Source organism: Chelonoidis abingdonii, chromosome 1 (genome assembly GCF_003597395.2).
Source record: "Chelonoidis abingdonii isolate Lonesome George chromosome 1, CheloAbing_2.0, whole genome shotgun sequence".
NCBI classification, from domain to species: domain Eukaryota; kingdom Metazoa; phylum Chordata; order Testudines; family Testudinidae; genus Chelonoidis; species Chelonoidis abingdonii.
In genome coordinates this window covers 355,297,394-355,320,107 of record NC_133769.1, presented here as the reverse complement: position 1 = coordinate 355,320,107, position 22,714 = coordinate 355,297,394, and positions in this window count along the sequence as shown.

The window sequence follows — 22,714 nt, the reverse complement described above, 5'->3', positions numbered from 1 at the left end:
TACTCATCTGGTGGGTGAGGAAGCTAAGGAACATGGTGAGGGGGGAGGGTGGTTATACAGGGGCTGCAGCGGCACTCTGTGATCCTGCTGCCGTTCCTGAAGCTCCACCAGACACCAGAGCATGTCAGTTTGACCACACAGCAGCCCCAGAGTTGCATCCCACCACCGTTGATCTTCCTGCTGCAACCTCTCATCTCGAGCGTATCTCCTCTCCTCATGTTTGTCCCTCCTGTCCTCACGTTCATCCCTCCTGTCCTCACGGTCACTGGCATCTTTACTGTACTTTGATACCACGTCCTTCCACTCATTCAGATGAGCTCTTTCATTGTGGGTCATTTCTATGATTTCCAAGAACATTTCGTCTCGCGTCTTTTTTTTCCACCGCCTTATCTGAGATAGCCTTCGGGACGGAGGAGGGAGACTTGAAAAATTTGCAGCTGCAGAAGGGAGGGAAAAATGAGAGAGAAGTATTTAAAAAGATACATTTTACAGAACAATGGTTATACTCTTCCACGGTGAACAACACTATTCACATTACATAGCACATGTGATCTCAGTAAAAGGTCTCATTCTGCATCTTAATATTGAGTGTCTGTGGCTTTGGTGTTAGAGATCACAGACGCAGGTCCGGGCAGCAGAATTTGGCTTGCATGCAGCCATGGTAAGCCATTGTCTTTTGGCTTCTGCAGCCTTCATATATCCAGCCCCTTCCTTTCCCAAATAGCAAGTAAAGCCTGTTGAGTGCTGCTTCTTTCCTGTTAACATGCAGCACCAGAACTGCCCCCATCCAATTCTCTGGGAAGATCACTTTACCCCTCTCCCCACCGCATGGCTGGTATCATGAAAGATCACTGCTAGCCACCCTCCTCCCCACCGCGTGGCTGGTAGCAGAGAAGATCCCAGCTAGCCAAACATGAAAAAGATCAGCGCCAATCATCCGCCCTCCTCCTCCCCCTGCTTGGCTAACTTCAGGGAAGGATTTCTTTGAAGCCACAGGCAAACAGCCCAACCATCTCTGTCCCCTTAATTAAATTCCTGTATTTCAACCAGGTTACCATGAATGATATCATTCTCCTGAGGATAACACAGCGAGATAAAAAACGGATGTTGCTTGAATGCCAGCAAACACCAGGACCATACGCAGCTAGGCTTTGTCATGCAGTGATACCAAATTACTTGCTGCATGCATGGCATGGTCAAGTGTCCTACCATGGAGGACGGAATAAGGCTGCTCTTCCCTGAAACCTTCTGCAAAGGCTTTTGGAGTACCTCCGGGAGAGCTTCATGGAAATGTCCCTGGAGGATTTCATTCCATCCTCAGACATGTTAACAGACTTTTCCAGTAACTATACTGGCCACGAATGCATCCCAAGTCCTCAGGGCAAATTAATCATTAAAAAACACTTGCTCTTAAACCATGTTTTATATTTACAAAGGTACACTCATCTTTTCATGGGTGGTCCCTTCCATGGCTTCATTTTCTGGGATAGTGGCTTGGGAGGGCTGGAAGAGTACTTCTGTCAGGCTGAGAAAAAGCTCCTGGCTGATGGGGAGAATAGAGTGCTGTGTGCTCTCTGCAAGCTCGTCCTCCTTTTCCTCCTCCTCATCTTCGCCATCCGCAGAATCCTCAGCCATGGCTGAGATTACCACCCCGACCTCGGAATCCACATACAGGGGTGGAGTAGTGGTGGCAGACCCCCTAGAATTGCATGCAGCTCAGCGTAGAAGTGGCATGTTTGCGGCCCTGCCCCAGACCTTTCGTTTGCTTCTTTAGTTTTCTGGTAGGCTTGTCTGAGCTCCTTAACTTTCACACAGCACTGTACTGAGTCCCTGGTGTGGCCTCTCTCCATCATGGCCTTGGAAATTTTTTCAAATGTTTTTTCATTTTGTCTTTGGAACGGAGTTCTGTTAGCACGGAATCCTCTCCCCATATAGCAATCAGATCTAGTATCTCTTGTGCGGTCCATGCTGGAGCTCTTTTTCGATTCTCAGGAGACTGCATTGTTACCTGTGCTGATGAGCTCTGCATGGTCACCTGTGCTGATCAGCTCTCCACACTGGGCAAACAGGAAATGAAATTCAAAAGTTCGCAGGGCTTTTCCATCTACCTGGCCAGTGCATCCGACTCCAGATTGCTGTCCAGAGCAGTCACAATGGTGCACTGTGGGATAGCTCCCGGAGGCCAATACCGTCAAATTGCAGCCACACTAACCCTAATCCGAAATGGCAATACTGGTTTGAGTGCTACTTCCCTCATTGGGGAGGAGTACAGATATCGATATTAAGAGCCCTTTATATCAAAATAAAGGGCTTTGTTTGTGGACGGGTGCAGAGTTAATTCAGTTTAACACTGCTAAATTCGGTATAAATGCGTAGTGTAGACCAGGCCTTAGTATCATTCACAAACTTTATAAGTGTACTCTCTATGCCATTATCTAAATCATTGATTAAGAAATTGAACAGAACTGGATCCAGAACCAGTCCCTGCGGGACCCTACTTGATATGCCCTTCCAGTTTAATGACTCTTATACTAGCTCCATCTAGTTTGTATTTCCCTAGTTTATTCATGAGAAAGCATAAAAGATACTATCAAAAGCCTTACTAAAGTCAAGATATATCACATCTACGACTTTCCACAAAGCTTGTTCCCTGTCAAAGAAAGCTATTCATTTGGTTTATCATGATTTGTTCTTGACAAATCCATGCTGAGTGTTACTTATTACCTTATTCTCTTCTAGGTGTTTACAATTTGATTGCTAAATTATTTGCTTCATTATCTTTCCAGGTACTGAAGTTAAGCCAACTGGTCTGTAATTCCCCGGGTTATCCTTGTTTCCCTTTTTATAGATGGACACTATATTTGCCCTTTTCAGTCCTCTGGAATCTCTTCCATTTTTATTTTATTTTTTTTTACTTTTTGAAGATAATCGCTAATGGCTTAGATATCTCCTCAGTCAGCTCCTTGAGTATCCTAGGATGTATTTCATCAGGCCCTGACTGAAGACATCTGATTTGTCTAAGTAATTTTTAACTTGTTCTTTCCCTATTTTAGCTTGTGATTCTACCTCATTTTCACTGGCATTCATTAAATTAGACGTCCAATTGCTACTAAACTTTTTGGCGAAAACAGAAACAAAAAAGTCATTTAGCACTTCTGCCATTTCCACATTTCTGCTGTTGTTTTTCCCTCTTCTTTGGTCTTCCTCTTGCTTCTAATATATTTGTAGAATGTTTTCTTGTTACTCTTTATTTCTCTAGCTGGATTAATCTCATTTTATGCTTTGGCCTTTCTAATTTTGTCCCTACCTACATGTGTTATTTATTTATATTCATCCTTTGTAATTTGACCTAGTTTTCACTTTTTCTAGGACTCTTTTTCTGCATTTCAGATCCTTAAAGATCTCCTGGTTAAGCCCAGGTGGTCTCTTGCCATACTTCCTATCTTTCCTGCGCAGTGGGAAAGTTTGCACTACAATTGCAGAGTTGAGATCCACGTGTTCTACAACAAATTAACCAAACATAAATAACTAAGAGTCAATAGCTGAAAGAAAAGGGGACAGGAGGAAGAATTATTCTGAATGGTCAAACCGAGTGCGGGAATGCATCTAGAAAGATGGAACAGCCTTAAAAACTGGATAGACCAGCAATATGGAATTGTTATTCTCTAGTAACCTACTAACCCCGAAAGCCAAAGTTTCCCCAGCTAGTAATGAAGTCAAGGGGAATACAGGTGCTCAGCATTTCACAGGATTGGACCCACACATAGGCACAACTTGGCTCCAGAAATGTAATAGCATGACTGTTTCATGAGTAGGCAATACTTCCAAATCACCACTTGAACCCCTAACCTCATGAACGTGATAGGTTCTTACTTGCATGCAGTATCACTTGAGAATTGATTTTTGCCACAGTCTGTAGACATTGACATATTTTTTAAAAAATTACTAAGGATCAATGTTCCATGATGCAGTTTTCTCCATCCTGTAATTCCAAAAGCTTCCAGCTGCATTTTGTGCCATTTTTCAACTGCTCCTGTAAAATGTGCACCCACCATCTCTACCTGAAAATATGGATCTTACACTGCTCACCTGTCTTGTGATGAGTGTTGTGAACACAATGCGGCTGATCCTGCAGTATTTCATGAGCTGCAAATCTGAACAAGAATCTATGCTGCCTGCCCTGCTGTGTGTCATGGAAAGAAGCAATTCATGATTGATGTTGGCATTCACAGAGCAGCTACACGCAGTGGACCGTTGCTATTGGGCTTGGGAAACAAGCACCAAGTAGTGAGATCAGATTGTGATGCAGGTATGGGATGACGAGCAGTGGCTTCAGAACTTTTGGATGCACAAAGCCACCTTTCTTGAACTCTGTGTGGAGCTTGCCCCTGCATTGCAGCACAAGGACACCAAAATGAGAGCTACCCTAACAGTGGGAAAGTGAGTGGAAATCGCTGTTTGGAATCTGGCATCTCCAAACTGCTACCGGTCAGTTGCAAATCAGTTTGGAGTTGGGAAGTCCACAGTGGCAGTTGTGTTCATGCAAGCCTGCACAGCCATTAATCACCTTCTGCTACGAAGGACTGTCACTCTGGGCAATGTGTGGGAAATAGTGGATGGCTTTGCAGCAATGGGATTTCCTGACTGTGGCAGGGTAATAGATGGCACCCATGTCCCAATTTTGGGCCCAAACCATCTTGCGATGGAGTACATCAACAGAAATGGCTACTTCTCTATAGTATTGCAGGTGCAGGCAGATTACCAGCTAAGTTCCCTTTAAGCTGCATGGCAGCACAGCAGGCTTCAAGGACCATGCGGGCAGGGAGAGGTGCCTCTCCCTCGGCCCCTGCACTGGAGCTCCCACAGTGAGAAAAGACTGGGAGGGGGATCCTCTCTTTCCGCTGCAGCCCTGGGACAGCCTGCACCTCAAACCCCTCATCCCCTGCCCCACATCAGAGCCCGCACCCCCAACCAGAGTCCTCACCCTCTGCACCCCAACTCTTTGCCCCAGCCCTGAGCCTCCTCCCACACTCTGAACCTCTCAGTCCCACCCCCATCACACATCACCTCCATATTGGTGCACATAACAAAATTAATTCTATACATGGATGTAAAAAATTAGAGGGAATATTGATCACCAGGGTCATTGCATGACACACACATCTTCAGGAACCCTGGGCTGTCTAGAAAGCTGTATACAGGGACTTTCTTTCCAGACCAGAAGATTCCAATAGGGGATGTGGAAATGCCCACACTGATTCTGGGAGACCCATTCTACCCCTTACTCCTGTGGCTTATGAAGCCATACACTGGAAATCTTGACAGCAGCATGGAGAACTTCAGTAACAGGCTCAGCAGATGCAGAATGACTGTAGAATGTGAATTTGGCAGATTAAAGGGTTATGGTGCTGCCTTTTTGGCAGGTTATACCTCAGTGAGGAAAATATTCCCCTGGTCATAGCAGCCTGCTGTGCTCTGCATAATATATGTGAAGCCAAGTGAGAAAAGTTTCCCCAGGGATGGAGTGTTGAGATGAATTACCTGGCAGCTGATTTTAAGCAGCCAGACACCAGGGCTATTTGAGGGGCTCAACAGGGGACTAGTTGAAACAGGGAGACTTTGAAGCAACATTTTGACAATGAACCCCAGTGACATGTCTTTCTGTAATGAACTGAGCCAGGCATTATTTACTTGCCACCCTGAATGACCCCTGTAATGATTCCTGCTTGAGCGTTAATTGTAGTCTGTGAATGTGGTGATTGCCATGGTGTTTGAATTACTGCTGCAACCACCAGGACTTGACAGTGAGCAGCAATCACTGAAGTGAGGATCTCACAGCTACATGTAAGTCCAGCTGTCATTATGAAAAATGTCCCAAGGGGTGGAGTGCAAGGGGTACTGTGACAGGCCGGGAACATGAGAGGAATTGGGGGCGGGGGAGTTTGGGGACGGCCAGGAAGGCATTTCTGTATGGGCTACAGGGAGAGTCAAGCACACATGTTCCACCCGCAGCCCAGCCAGGAACCTCAGCATCTCTGTTGGGTCCTCCATGAGCTTTATTATCCGCTCCTGACCCTGCCTCCTCTCCTAGCTATCCATTTTTAGTTTCTTGCTGATTGTCTCTCTTCACGCTCTGTGGTTGCTGTTGGCCTGATCTCACAATTGCAGCACTTCCCAAAACATGTTCTCCTTACTCCGCCTTGTTCGCCTCCTTATCTGACAAAGACACTACACCAGTGTGTAAGGGCACATCTGCAGAAGCAAAAGAGTCAGTATTTTGTGTGCACTCGCAGTCTTATATCATAAAAATTATATACACCTCTTTCTCACTTTTCCTTGGCAAGCATGTAGCATGGCCAGAAGACTAAACATGATGAATTCAGCCCAGGGAGAGGGTGCAAGATGAGACGGGATCTCGGTGGTTTCAAAAAGGGCTCCGTATAAGTGCCTGGGGATATTACTCTGAATATTGGCACAGTTTTCCACAGGCAGGGGTGATCGATGCTGAAATCACACTACCGAGGATAATTGAAGAAGCAAGGGTGCATCTCCTGCATGCATGTGGCTTCAGACTGGGTCCCTATGCTGCTCGTCTGTGTGCTGCTTTGGTTACTCCAGAAGTAATTGCCAATTGGCATGGCAAAGTTTCCTACAGTGGGGGAAGAAACAAAGCAGCTCTGCCAAGGAATCTTTGGCATTGGTTTGCAAAGTATCTGCAGGAAAGTTTCCTAGAGATCTCTATGAAGCATTCCTGGAAGATCTCGGGTTTGCATTAACAAATTTTTTTGCAAGGTCCCCACTGCATACCTGCACAGGAGAATGAAAAAAAGATGCAAGTTAATTTTGATCCCTTCTCCCGCATGCACCGTATAACAAAATAAAGGACCCCTCTACCTGATGTAATCATGCACTATCAAAGAAAAATGAATACTGGAGCTCCCCTCTTCTGCTTCAGACATGCCAGACCTGGACTGCTGAGACTGGCTAGACCCCTCCAGAGTCAAAAAGAGGTCCTGGTTCACCATGCCACTAGACGAGCCTGTCACCTGTCCCACATCCACCTCCAACTCGACTTCTCATCCACCACTTCGTCCTTGTGGTTGATCCTTCTGGCCACTGCCTCCAGTCCCTCCAAAGTATGCACAGAGCACTTGGCGGTGGAGGTGGGGTCACTGCCAAGGATGGCATGAAGCTCCTTGTAGAAGCAGCATGTTTTCAGCGCTACACCAGAGCAATGATTGGCCTACCTTGCTTTCTAGTATGCTTGCCTCAGCTCCTTGATCTTAGCACAGCATTTCTGAGTGTCCCTTTCTTGCCCCTTGTCATCCATGCTACAAGCAATCTGCTCACAGGTGTCAAAGTTCGTGCAGCTGGATCGGAGCTGCAGCTGCATAGCCTCCTCCCCCACAGACCCAGCAGCTCTGGAGTATTCTATGCAAGAATCCATTTGCTGCAGAAAGCCGGCATGGTCAGCTGGGTAGACGTGATGTGAGCTATCCATGCTGAGCAAACAGGAAGTGGAATTTCAAAAATTTCTGGGGCTTTAAACGGGAAGGGGTGCATGCCCGTGTACCTGGCTGCAGGGCAGCAGAGTAGAAACTGCTTACCAAAGCGGTCATGATGGGCATTGTGGGACACTTCCTGGAGGCCACTTAGAGCAACATAAACAAGTGCCCCATCTACACTGAGGCTGCATCGCTCTAACTTTGTCACAAAAAGCTCTATGCCAGTCTTTGAGGTGGTTTTATTATGTCGCCATAGCAGGAGAGTTAAATCAGTGAGAGGAGCATTGTTGTGTGTACACCTCCACTATTTTGTCAACAAAACCTGATTTTTGTTGACAAAACTATGTAATGTAGACAAGACCTAAGTTTCAACTTCTAGCCAGGAAAGAGAGAACTGAAATATTTCCCTCTAAACAAGATGACACCTCACTTTTTTAATTCAACAGAAACTGAAAAGCAAAGAATGAATGCATCTGCACATACTTGAAGCTTGGTAGGGGGGAGGGATAGCTCACTGGTTTGCACGTTGGCCTGCTAAACCCAGGATTGAGGGGGCCACTTAGGGATCTGGGGCAAAATCAGTACTCGGTCCTGCTAGTGAAGGCAGGGGGCTGAGATTGATGACCTTTCAGGGTCCTTTCCAGTTGTATGAGATAGGTATATCTCCATTTATTTTTATTTACTTCATGAAATTGCTTTGGAGGCAGATCCTCAGCTGGTATAGATCAGTAAATCAGTATAGCTCCATTGAAATCCATTGAGTTACACCAATTTACACCAGCTACAACTCAGGCACTAGTTATTTCCATCTTCAGACCACAAATTGGACACCAATTTTGAACATCTCATAGCAAAGGTTATTGAAATTTAAACCCATCCAAATCAAAGAATCATACTGTGTGCTTTTGTAATCTGTTTCTCGGTAATATTAAATAACCCAGAAGGTTCTAAAAGCAGCTCTGAGGCCTCTGTAGCCATGGCTTTTTTATAGGATTTTTGTCAGCCTTGTTAAAAGGCTTCAGTATGACAATTATGCAAGGCTTTAATGCTCCAAGGCAGCTCTGAGATTATCTCAGCAAAAAAATTGGGTGACTGAACCATCTTCTCTCCCAACACACAGGATTTCTGTAGCAATGTAATAGGTACAAATCTGTGCTACTAACATAATTGTACAGAATATCAATCGCACTCAGGCAAATCTTCAAACTAGTGTTTGTCCTCAACCACAAAGGTTACTGCCTAAGGTGTCCTCAGAGACAATAGTCTTGTGATTAAAATGTACAGCACTGATCACAAGAGAGTCATCCTTTATTCATAGGCAGAGACTTTTTTGCATAGTAGTAGCTCAAAGAGCGCAGGAGAAATCATGTCAGATAGGTTTTTATTTAGGTCCAAACACTGATCAATTATTCAGGACATTATTAAAATAGGAAACAAGATTCACACAGAAAAATATACTTTAATTTTTAAAGAGGGAGCAATTTAAACTGAACTTATTTGGCTGGAATGCACATTCCAGTATGGGTTTCTAGCATCAGAATGATCAGAGATGTACATGTCTTCAAACCCACTGAAGAAAACAGGGGGGATCTAAACGGTGTCTGGTATCAAACCACATCCCTGAATGTGGAAGGAGAAGCAGAGGAAGAGGAGAGGGGAAAATCCTTAAATAGTTTATTTCATTTTTATTAATTATTGAGAGATTTCTGTGAGTACAATTAACAAGTAAATATTCAACATGGTACAGATTCCCCCACTGCAGCACTCATTCAATATAGGAAATACTTCCAAAAGGGCTACACCAAGGCCTTGGCTTAATTTCCAGTGACCACTGCAATCTGAAAAACTAAATAAGCTAGATCTTCTGCTGTCATTGAGGCACACTTGGAGCAGCTCATAAGGGAGGAGGGCAAACGTGGCTCTGATTCACAGTGATATTCAAATGATCCTGCAGCCTGGTCCCCAGCTCAACTTCCAGCAGATTTAGGGTTGCTCAAAATGAAGCTCCTCAGCCCACAAGCCCAATTCTAGAAGCAGGGGAAGGCCCCAGTCACCACCCCCTTCTTCCAGAAATACTCTCTATGCCAGGGACTGAGATGGGAGAGCATAAAACTGCTGTCTATGCTACCCAGAAATCCCCTTCACACCAGGAGATCTTCAGAGATCCAGTTAAGCATGTTTTCTGGCTGCTTTGTGGCTTAGAGCAGCCAAAGCAGACCTTAAAACTCATCCCTGATATATTTAAAGCTAGGTCTGGAGTGAGTGCAAGATACTCAGCCCTCCTCGTGTGTCTTCTTTGTTTCTGTGCCAGGCTGAAAATTAGAGGCCTGATCCTTCAAAGCCTTACTCACACAATACTCACATGAGTAATAAAGAGTCACTGTCCCTCCAAAACCATAGCACTCAACAAAGACAGAGAAACCCAAACCATTCAGCTTGAGACTAATAGGAGAAAAGGCTTTTTCAGTGCTGGTTCCTGACCAGTGGAACAATCAGACTGGAGGAGCTCAGAATGTGGTCTACAGCCTATCTTGTATCCACTGAGGACAATGGCAAAATCTCTATTAGCTTCAATGGGGGCAGAAGTGAGCTACTAATCTGTTTGCCTGTGAAGACCCATCCAAAATCTACCATTATAGAAAAGAGAAGCCAAGAATATGTCACACAAGAAATATTTGGAATGTTTTTCCCTCATCCCTACTGTATTTCATATAAACATTTTTGCAAGTCTAAATCTGACTGTACAGTGGATAGAAGTTGAATAAATTTGCCTCTCACAAGCCTGCAATGCCTGATAAAAGTCTGGACATTTCAAGCTTCTTTCAAAATGCATCCTGGTACTAGTTCATGCACTGAATGGTCAAAGAAGCAAAAGGCTACCAACATGTATATTTCAAGCCAGTTTTAAAGCCTTGTTTCTTATAACAATTGCACTAGGAAAAGTTAAAAGACCTGTCTATTTCTTGCTGAGGAGTATGTGCTGCTATCTCTTTGCCTGTGGAGCTACAATTAGAGTTAATGAGAGTTATGTTCACTCACTGATGGGAGAACATGTCAGAATTTTTTTATTTAAGAACAGAAGTGTTGCATATGAGGACTTTAGCTTAGGGCTCAGAGGAAGTGAAGGAGTTCTTCAAGTGTAAAGAAAGAGATCGACTATGTCCTAATGGGAGATTTCAAAGACAGGGTTTGAAACCTGTCTCTGATGGGGATGATGGTCTGCATATATCAGAAGGAGAGGAGAAGAAATACATGGATCAGATTGAGGTTACAATTCTATTTAAGTCAAAGATGTGATGCCATGAACCCTGACTATGTCAGAGTCAGGGATAGAAATTAGGCTGTGTGGCATATGAGGGTGGAAGTCTGCTTTACTGAAGACAGACAAGGTGGGTAAGGTAATATCTTTTATTGGCCCAACTTCTGTCAGTGAGAGAGATCAGCTTTTGAGCTTACATAGAGCTCTGCTTCAGGTCTGGGAAACAGACTTAGTTTCACAGCTAATTACAAGGTGGATCAGATTGTTTAGCAGAAGTACTTAACACATATTTCAAGTGAAGTGGTCAGCCACAGGGAGGAAAGAAAGGGGTGGGAGAAGCAGCTGGGGGGGGGTTGTTATGAGTTATAGATTGGTGTAATAAGCCATAAATCCAGTGTCTCTCTTCAGTCCATGATTTTTAGGGTCTAGCTAAGGGCATGTCTACACTGGCAGAATTACAGTGCCAGAAGTTACAGCGCCGTTCAGAGAGCACTGAAGGGAAACCACTGTCATATGTTCACACAGTCAGCTGCCTGCGCAATAGTGTGTTCACACTTGCCCAGAGTACACCGCTCTGAATAGCGCTGCAAGTGGTGCAACTATCCCACAGAGCACCTCTTTCTCTTCTCCCTCTAAGAGTTGTGGGAAGGTGGAGGGGGTCGCTGGGCATCCTGGTCCTGTCCCAATGACCTGTGATGTATTGCTTTGCACCCCAGCAATTCCTGTGCTTCCATCTACATTTGGCACCATATTTCAACAGTTTGCGTACTATGCGCCCTGCCTCTTTGGGCTGCAGGAATGGATCCCAAACTGTTGACCAGTATGCCGCTTGCTCTGACCAACATGTTGTGACGTTGCACTCTATCTATATGATTTCATGGAAGTATGCTGATGAGTGTGAATATAATGTAACTAAAATATGCTTCATGCAAAAGGTCTCTTGTAAGGCATTATTACAAAGCTTGTAATCTACTGAGTGCAGTCATCCTATTTGTATGGATGTACCACTCTTGCATCTGAAACTAGAAATATGAAATATAACTCTGAGGGCCTGTTGCAATTATGCAAAGCGTGGGCCATTAATAGTGGCTTGCAATCCTGATAGCTCCCAGTGGGTAATGAAGTCTTACAGTGACATGTGATCATGTCACCTGAACTGGAATCCATCTTTAACCTGGTGTTTTTCCATTGAGAAGGAGGGATGGGAACCCAGAGGGACAAAGGATTCCCGCCTTATGCAAAAATATATGAGTGGGTGGAACAGAACAAATAGAGTGGCCCTCATGAGAAATCCCCTAGCTACCATTGCTCCAAGCCTGGGATCGCCTGGTGCATGGAACAGGCAGGGCCACCAGAAAAGATGCACTGAGACCACTGCACGCATCCCCGAGCAAACAGAAAGGGGACTTTCAAAATTCCAAAGGAATTTACGGGATGAGAATGATGCTTGGTCACCTGAGGGTAAGGCAGTAGAATTCAAACCGATGACCAGAGACATAAGAACAGGCATTGTGGGACACCTCCTGGAGGCCAACTGCAGCACTCTATACAAGCAGGGTGTCTAGATTGGCACTGCGGTGCTGTAGCCCTGGCACAGAAAGGTGTACGCCTCTCGTTGGGGTGGGTTTTTTTTTTTTACAGCACTACAACTACGCAGTTTCTGTGCACTAAGTGGCTTGACAGTGTGTACACCTCAAGAATTACAGCACAGAAAGCTGCTTTACTGAGCAGAAACTTGCCTGTGTAGACAGAATCTAAGTGATGAATGGCTCATATTTTGAAAGTGTTGTGAATGTTTCCTTTGAGAATGAGGACTAATAGGTCAGATATCAGTATTGCCAACTCCAAATATTCAAAAATCATAATTCAATCTCACTAAAAATCATGAGATTGGCTTTAAATCATGAGGTTATGTAAAAATAATACTTTTGGCGGTGGGGGTTGCCTTCTGTTTTTTGAGTTTTAGGGTGCACTGGAATCACATTTTGAAGCTTTCTCTGCAGTCATGAGGGCTGGAAACTTACTTTATCTTTAAGAATGAAGGCTGAAATAATCACGTATCCTCTTGACTCCAGGAGCTGGGGCTTTAAGGAAAATAATAATAATCATGAGACTCATGACAAAATCATGAGAGTTGGCAATACTGAAAGTGATCACTTTGTGAAAAGTGATCACTCACAGGTGATAGTGTGTTTTTGTCTTTTATCATTGTCCTGTGTGAGTTCATTCAAAAGTGTAGTGATTGTCTCATTTCAACCACATAGTTGCTATTGGGGCATTTACTGCACTGGATGAGATACACCATATGTTGTGATAGCCATGTGTAGAACCCATAAAAACAAGCCGGGGAGCTGGATTACTTTGCAAGTTGCATTGTTCTTTAGGTCAGAAAAGGATCCCTTCTCTCATTTGCATCAGTATAAATTAGGAGTATTTCCATTCAAATCACTGGAATTAGTCTAGTAGGAGTCCGTCCTAATTTATACCTGTGCAAGTGAAAGTGGGAAAGAGAAGAGTCCTTAGTTTGCTTTTCAGTCAAAGCAAAGAGAAATATTTTTGTTTATAATTAATAATAGAGAGTTTGATCTGATATTAAAAACTAGGTCTAGTCTCAGAAATTTGTTATCAAATTTACATGTTGTTTAAGTCTTGGATAAATACAATTTCTACAGTTAGGATAGAAGGTAATCAAGGCTAAGAAAAACTCCACAGTTATTAGCACATTACGTTCACCTAGGAATAGAAAAAAAAGTTTTTTCTAATAAGATATAATCTATTTCAGACATACACAATTCAAATATCAGGTTTCAGAGTAGTAGCCATGTTAGTCTGTATCCACAAAAAAAACAGGAGTACTTGTGGCACCTTAGAGACTAACAAATTTATTGTAGCAGCTTATGCTAAATATATTAGTCTCTAAGGTGCCACAAGTACTCCTATTGTTTTTACAATTCAAATATGTAAATCAAGTCATAGACTCATAGACTCTTGGACTGGAAGGGACCTCGAGAGGTCATCGAGTCCAGTCCCCTGCACTCATGGCAGGACCAAATACTGTCTAGACCATCCATGATAGACATTTATCTAACCTACTCTTAAATATCTCCAGAGATGGAGAGATCCACAACCTCCCTAGGCAATTTATTCCAGTGTTTAACTACCCTGACAGTTAGGAACTTTTTCCTAATGTCCAACCTAAATCTCCTTGCTGCAGTTTAAGCCCATTGCTTCTTGTTCTATCATTAGAGGCTAAGGTGAACAAGTTTTCTCCCTCCTCCTGATGACACCCTTTTAGATACCTGAAACTGCTATCATGTCCCCTCTCAGTCTTCTCTTTTCCAAACTAAATAAACCCAATTCTTTCAGCCTTCCTTCAGTAGGTCATGTTCTCAAACCTTTAATCATTCTTGTTGCTCTTCTCTGGACCCTCTCCAATTTCTCCACATCTTTCTTGAAATGCGGTGCCAGAACTGACACAATACTCCAGTTGAGGCCTAACCAGCGCAGAGTAGAGCGGAAGAATGACTTCTCGTGTCTTGTTTACAACACACCTGTTAATGCATCCCAGAATCACATTTTGCTTTTTTGCAACAGTATCACACTGTTGACTCATATTTAGCTTGTGGTCCACTATGACCCCTAGATCTCTTCTCTGCCATACTCCTTCCTAGACAGTCTCTTCCCATTCTGTATGTGTGAAACTGATTGTTCCTTCCTAATGGAGCACTTTGCATTTGTCTTTATTGAACTTCATCCGGTTACTCAGACCATTTTCCTTCCAATTTGTCCAGATCATTTTGAATTTTGACCCTGTCCTCCAAAGCAGTTGCAATCCCTCCCAGTTTTGGTATCGTCCGCAAACTTAATAAGCGTACTCTTCTATGCCAACATCTAAGTCCGTTGATGAAGATATTGAACAGAGCCAGTCCAAAACAGGACCCCTGCGAACCCACCTGTTATACCTTTCCAGCAGGATTGGGAGCCATTAATAACTACTCTCTGAGTACGGTTATCCAGCCAGTTATGCACCCACCTTATAGTAGCCCATCTAAATTGTATTTGCCTAGTTTATCGATAAGGAATATCATGCGAGACCGTATCAAATGCCTTACTAAAGTCTAGGTATACCACATCCACCGCTTCTCCCTTATCCACAAGACTCGTTATCCTATCAAAGAAAGCTATCAGATTGGTTTTGACACGATTTGTTCTTTACAAATCCATGCTGGCTATTCCCTATCACCTTACCCTTCCAAGTGTTTGCAGATGATTTCTTTAATTACTTGCTCCATTATTCCCTGGCACAGAAGTAAACTAACTGGTCTGTAGTTTCCTGGGTTGTTTTTATTTCCCTTTTTATAGATGGGCACTATATTTGCCCTTTTCCAGTCTTCTGGAATCTCTCCCGTCTCCCATGACTTTCCAAAGATAATAGCTAGAGGCTCAGATACCTCCTCTATTAACTCCTTGAGTATTCTAGGATGCATTTCATCAGGCCCTGGTGACTTGCAGGCATCTAACTTTTCTAAGTGATTTTTAACTTGTCTCTTTTTATTTTATCTTCTAAACCTACCCCCTTCCCATAAGCATTCACTATGTTAGACATTCCTTCAGACTTCTCAGTGAAGACCGAAACAAAGAAGTCATTAAGCATCTCTGCCATTTCAAGTTTCCTGTTACTGTTTCTCCCTCCTCACTGAGCAGTGGGCCTACCCTGTCCTTGGTCTTTCCTCTTGCTTCTAATGTATTGATAAAAAAGTCTTCTTGTTTCCCTTTATTCCCATAGCTAGTTTGAGTTCATTTTGTGCCTTTGCCTTTCTAATCTTGCCCTGCATTCCTGTGTTGTTTGCCTATATTCATCCTTTGTAATCTGACCTAGTTTCCATTTTTATATGACTCCTTTTTATTTTGTAGGTCATGCAAGATCTCGTGGTTAAGCCAGGTGGTCTTTTGCCACATTTTTCTATCTTTCCTACCCATCGGAATAGCTTGCTTTTGGGCCCTTAATAGTGTCCCTTTGAAAAACTGCCAACTCTCCTCAGTTGTTTTTCCCTCAGTCTTGATTCCCATGGGACCTTACCTATCAGCTCTCTGAGCTTACCAAAATCCGCCTTCCTGAAATCCATTGGTCTCTATTTTGCTGTACTCCCTTCTACCCTTCCTTAGAATTGCAAACTCTATGATTTCATGATCACTTTCACCCAAGCTTCCTTCTACTTTCAAATTCTCAACAAATTCCTCTCCTATTTGTTAAAATCAAGTCTAGAACAGCTTCCCCCTAGTAGCTTTTTCAACCTTCTGAAATAAAAAGTTGTCTGCAATGCAGTCCAGGAACTTATTGGATAGTCTGTGCCCCGCGGTGTTATTTTCCCAACATATATCTGGATAGTTGAAGTCCCCCATCACCACAAATCTTGGGCTTTGATGATTTTGTTAGTTGTTTTAAAAAAAGGCCTCATCCACCTCTTCCACCTGGTTAGGTGGCCTGTAGTAGACTCCTAGCACGACATCACCTTGTTTTTTACCCCTTTTATCCTAACCAGAGACTCTCAACACTTCCGTCTCCTATGTCCATCTCCACCTCAGTCCAAGTGTGTACATTTTTATATATAGGCAACACCTCCTCCCTTTTTCCCTGTCTATCCTTCCTGAGCAAACTATACCCATCCACACCAACATTCCAATCATGTGTATTATCCCACCAAGTTTCAGTGATGCCAACAATGTCATAGTTGTATTTATTTATTAGCACTTCCAGTTCTTCCTGCTTATTACCCATACTTCTCGCATTTGTATATAGGCATCTAAGATACTGGTTTGATCTTGCCTCCCAGTTTTGCCCTGACCCTCCTTTCTCTCTGCCATTATAGCCCATGCTCCCTCTTGTTTCCAACCCATCTCCCAGGTCTTCATGTTCCCCACTTACCTGTGGGCTTTGCTCACCTGTCCCCATCGAACCTAGTTTAAAGCCTCCTCACTAGGTTAGCCAGTCTGTGTGCAAATAGGGTCTTTCCCTCCTTTGAAAGGTGAACGCCATTCTCTGCATTCACCTCCATGATGCATCTGTCTCTGCCCGGGCCCCTACCTTTGACAGGAAGAATTGAAGAGAATACCACCTGCGCTCCAAACTCCTTCACCCATACTCCCAGAGCCCTGTAGTCATTCTGAAAACCAAGTTAAAAGTACTAGAAAATCATTTCAGCAGACTGATATGATGACTGAAAATTTAGTGCAAGAGTCTCATAACACACCCAGCACCTAAACAAATACGGTAGGAATGAAAAGAGTTTTTGCAGGAAAAATCTTGCATGAAATTTTTCTTTTAGTGAGGGTCACAGAAGCTGAGGGAAATGGTGAATGATGTCTTAGGTAGAGGTGTGTAGAACTGTTCAAAGCCCGATTTTCAAATGCTGATGTCTAAGCTAAGAGGTCTCATTTTGCATCTGGGTTTTCAAATTAGCACTTAGGAATTTGAAAAATATATTAAGTCCCTCAGTATTTCATGCACTGAGGAATAAATGAAAACGGCAAAAAGAATGTAAGGCACCTAAAGAAACAAGTTTGAGAATAGGACTCCTAGCCTCCAAATAAAGTGAAATCCAGTTGCATGGCTATTTTTGTGTCTGTGAATTGACCGCACTTGGCATAGTACAGCTAGAGACATTGAAAGTTTCTCCACAGTATCCTCTAAAACATATAAATCTTTGCAACATCTTTACTATTCTAATCCTGGACCTTCCCTTTCTTCAGCACAGACTGCCAATCACATCAATTTATGTGCTGTTGTGATGCAACTAAAAAACCCTCTATGTTCATCAGCTGGTGTAAAAAATACAAGTATAAAATATAATCAGTCACATAGTCTTGCTCATACCTGCCCTGCCCTGGATTGAAATCCACTCATTGAGGAACTGAATTTGTATCTCTGGTCTGCACAAAGATGGAGTTATTGCCATACAGCCAGTAGACCACTCTGTTGGTGGCTAAATGGGACAAGCTGACTGTCTGTTGTCCACAACTATCAATACAACAGTTCCTACATCCCTTCTTCATACAGCATCCTCACCCGCTATACTGGCATACAGATGACCTGCAATGGATGTAATGTCCAGAGGAGGTTGGGGTCAGAGAGGCAGGAAAAAAGGCTTGTTTGGCACCTGGCTCCCTACCATGGAACTCATTTCCACAGATCCAAGTGACAGTGAAACTCTCGACTTTCAGGACCAATTGAAAAAACTCAAATTCTTCCATTTAGAGTTCCCATAACTATAAAAAGAAGAAGGTCAGAGAAAGAGAGGAGGGAAAAAAGGAAAAGTAGGTATATTTAAAGTCACTCTCTCCTGGAAGAAGGGAAGGATTTAAGTTAGACCACATCATTCTTCATAACCTTTCTACATTTTGTTAGGCAGTCAGATGAAAAGTATGGTGTAAATTCACTCACTCACTCTCTCTCTCTCTCTCTCTCACACACACACACAAATAAATCTGTCTTAAGAAATTATCCAAGGGACCAAACACAAATATTTTGTCTCTTAAAGGTGACTTCAACTATAGGTCAAAAAGAAATATATTGAAATTCTTGTGAATACTTTAATGAGTTTACTTAAAGACAGATGCTTGTCTACTAGAAGTAGCCTTGATTGTGTGTATATATAATTGCTAAACACTTTCAGGACATGATGTGCTTCTGTCTGAAGTCAAGTTTTATTCTAAGCCTTTGACATCTTTTCTTCTTTCCAAGCCCCTTTTCCCTCTGCTGAGGTAAGTAAGCACCTTCAATGAAGGCCTCATCTAAAACAGGGTGCTGTTTATAATTAGTTGTGACATGGCATGAGCTGCTTCAGAAGAGTGCAGATACATTATCTCCAAGGACGACAGCATGCCTCCAAACGCAGCAAGTCTTCTAGGAATGGGCAAAACATGAGCAATCCATAGTTTAGGTTCAGATTTGATAACTGTCCAAAAATTGAGATGTTCATCTGAACCTACCTCTTGAGTCTGCAAATCTTTATTAAAACAGTGACATCTAGTAGTGACAGTGTCAAGCAAGCACACAGCAAATTGCCTCAAGATCACAGGCCTTGGTATAACCAAAGTTTAGGAAGCTGATCTGTGGGCTGTCTGTCCATGAAATTCACTTCTTCACCCATGTGTATTTCTTTGTTCCTTCTAGCACCATATTCGTTATAAGGAATTCAGATACTAAAGTGATGGGCCAAAGATAGGTCTTGTAACAATAAGCATGGGGATTACAAACAGCCAGATGACTGACCATCACGCTAATTTGCAAGTGCTGGAACCCATACACGGCACAGACACTAGGAAACCTTCCAGTGCCATCTCCGCTTCATGGTATCAGCAGAAATATGCAGCATTAATACACCTCAAAGGCTAAGACAATGGTCATTTATCAGCCTGGTGGCAACTTACAACATCAGACTGAAGTGGTGTTTTACATCATGTGTGAGCCAAGCAATCACTATACTTATGTGCATAATGGTGTCTAAATAAATAACATGCACTCAAGCACAGATTTTGCTCTGGCAGCAGGTGTGGTATTGAGGACTGCACCTTTAAGGGCTGAGCTTCCCAGACAGAGAGTCTATGCAGGGCACCACAATGCTCTTGTTGTTAGGCACAGCCAACCACACAGAATAAAGCAGAGCTCTTGCAAGCAACTTAAGTACTGAGTGATTACGGAGCACCACATGTAATCCGAAACTAAAAGAGATTAAGAAAATCCCAAGTGGAAGAATGGAGCTGTGCTGAAACTCTCTGGAAATGTGAAAGACTGGAGGAAGGTTACACAGCACTTCACTCCGCATCAGTTGGTGCCAGGAAAAAGAAAGACGTTTACAAGAGAGACTTACTAAAAGATTTTAAAAAAATTATTAAAGCTAATGTTAAAAAAGAATAGAATACACAGGTTAAGAAATGAGGGTCTGTACATCTGGGTATAGTGCTTAGATTATCCACAAAGGCAAAGTTTGTTTTAAAAGTCAAACTTTTAAAAGTTTGTTTTAAAAGTACATAAATCACCAATAACCTAAATTTAGGTGAATAAATTTAACAATACAGTTTAGATATTAGCATCCACTTATTCGGGTACATTACTCAAGAAAAGTTATACACAGAGTTGGTTGTGGAAAGCAAATATATGAATGAGTGAAGGTTGTCCCTCAGTAACTGAGAATTTAGGGTAGGTTATCTGTTAGAAAATACAATCCATCAGGGAAGTATTTCAGTGACTTTCCCAAATGCGCTTCTCATTGTCATTCCAGCTCATCCCTCCTGGTATTGCCAAAGTCCAGTGATGTGTTCTAGGTAGATGTCCTTTGACCACCTGATGGCATCTGACACCGCAAGTTGCTGCATCAGCCGAGCGTAGCGTTGACCGATTCCACATTATCTCAACAGTCGCTTGTTACTGGGGTCCCATGTGCCTACTACACCTAAACAAATAGGTGATTGAGCATGTCAATTCTCTTTTTGCTACACATGGCATTCCTGACATAATAACCTCTAACAATTGGCCACAGTTCAGTGGGCATGTGTTTAAAGAGTTTGCAGTGAAGTGCAGGTTTAGACATGTAACAGCCAGTCTCTATTATCCTGAATCCAACAGGCTGTGGGGAAACAGTGTCAAAATAATAAAGCCCCTTCTGAAAAAGCCTCCAGAGTCACACTCCAAATTTACCGCGGTTATATTACAGAATGGCACCAATGAAACACGGACTGTCCCCTGCTGATGTTTTCTTCAGCAGAAAACTGAAAACAAGAAATGGCAGAGTCACTGGGCACTTGCACTTGTATAAACAGATAGATCAGGCAAAACAAAACAAGAAACCAGTCTGATTTGGAGTCCCAGGAGCTCCCATCACTTCATGAAAATGATGCAGTGGGTCTCTATTATGGGAACTAAGGGTCATGAACAGCAGTGGTGTCACTAGGGGCTATTCCATGATAGTATGAGCTTGTAGTACAGCTGGACATCTACTACTGAGGAGAAGGCAACGTCTCCTCCAGACCCCAGAGGAAGGGAGATAAGGGAAATTGATTCTGCAGCTTAGCCCAAGAAAGTCTTAGACAGGCAACAACCACCACAAGTTGAGACAACAGAGTCCCAGAACATGGAACAACCAGAAGTGGACTTGCCACCTCCTGACACCAGTGATGCTGATGTTTGGGGAGCCTGCAGGTCCACATGCAACAATCCAGGGCACCTTAAAGACTAACTGAACACTGTTAGCAAGTTTAGTTATTAGGTTGGTTATAAGTATTTGTAATTGTACATTAGTTAATTGTATTTTTAAGTGTTACTGTTATTAAATCTTGGCTTAGAAGAGTGATATTGGGGACTGTGACTTTAAGGGCTGAGCTTCCCAGACACAGTCTGCTCTTGTTATACACAGCCAGTGTGGAACAAGATACAGGATAAACCAGATCTCCTGAAAGCACCTTAAGCAGTGAGTGACCATTAAACACCACAGCAGGAGTGACTGGATATCCTAATAAATAGGTCTTTTCCATCCCTAACATGTGTGTAATTCAATGAACCATGCTTTGCACACTGCTTGAACTTGTTTAATAATGAATTCCTTCAGAGTAAACTTACTATTGAAAACGTTACTATGGCACTATTTTCCATTAAAAATTAGATTTCCTGGAGTTAGAGTTAAATAAGTGCCTTGCAGGGAAAATCAGAGAATCTCATTTGGAATACAGATGGTGGAAAGGTCCTAGATGAATAAATTCTTAGAGAAATTCAACTTGTACTATTGACTTGACTTATGTTAGCTCCCATTTAAAATGCTATAACAAGGATATCAACATATATTTTGCTGTTATACTGAAAGGGCATTATAGTCATGTGTGTCAGCATCATTTAACATCTGGACTCAGAACAGCAATGCATATTCTGCCAGAGGCCAATTTTTCTTTCTTTTTACATTTGTGTGCAAGAAGTCATGCTGGGTGGTATTATATTAAAGCTAGCTCTTTCTTCCCACCATTGTGGTTAGACACTGGTTCACTCAGGACTGTAGCTTCTCAGTGATGTTTAAACTGCAGTTATATTTAAAGCCCTGCGTGGACACTAAAATGTGGATCCGCATCCAATCTGCATCCGCCAGGATCAACCCATGATCCACTATCTGTCTTTTACCTGTATCCGCATCCACACCCGCAACACCAAGCCGTCTCACAGCGACGGGGGGAGGGAAGGAAGAGAGTGGGGGGCGGGGTCTTGTAGGGAAGAGGCAGTGCAAACGTGGGGACTGGGTGCAAGGGGTAGAGGGGGGTGGGGTCTCAAGCCAAAGGGGAAGCGTTAGAGGTGGGGCTGAGGGGAAGAGGCATCACATTGAGTGCTTGCCCCCGGGGCTTGTGAGCAACGGCACACGGCAGCAGCAGTGCATGTTGCATCACAGTGGGGCAGAGGAGTGGGGTGCCAGAGCCGTGCCCACTCCAATCTCCGTGGCCAGGTGTGGGCCCTGCTGCCCAGAAGCCGATGGGCCAGACCCGAGACTGGGAGCACACCCAGTGCTGCTGGGCCAGGCCTCAGTGGGGATGCTGGCGCTGGCCGAGGGGCCCAAGCTGCTGGACAGAAATCAGCGTGGCAAGCGGTTGCTAAACAGCCCCGACCACGACTTGCTGCCCAGCCCCAGCCACTGGCTGCTGCCGTTGGCCCCAAGAACACTGCACCCCCTGGCTGTCTAAACCAGACGCTGCAGGCCAGACGCCACTGGTGAGTAGAGCCCTGCACAATTGTAACTGCATCCAATCCACTACCTGCAAAAATGGTCCATGGATTTGTAGGGCTCTCATTCTATTGCATCTGCATTCATCTCTTCTGGAGAAGAGCACCGTAGCTGTTTAACATAATACTTCAATGCTACCCAGCAGTCTCAGACAAGTAGAATACTATATCCAGTAGAGTTTTCAAATTATATCA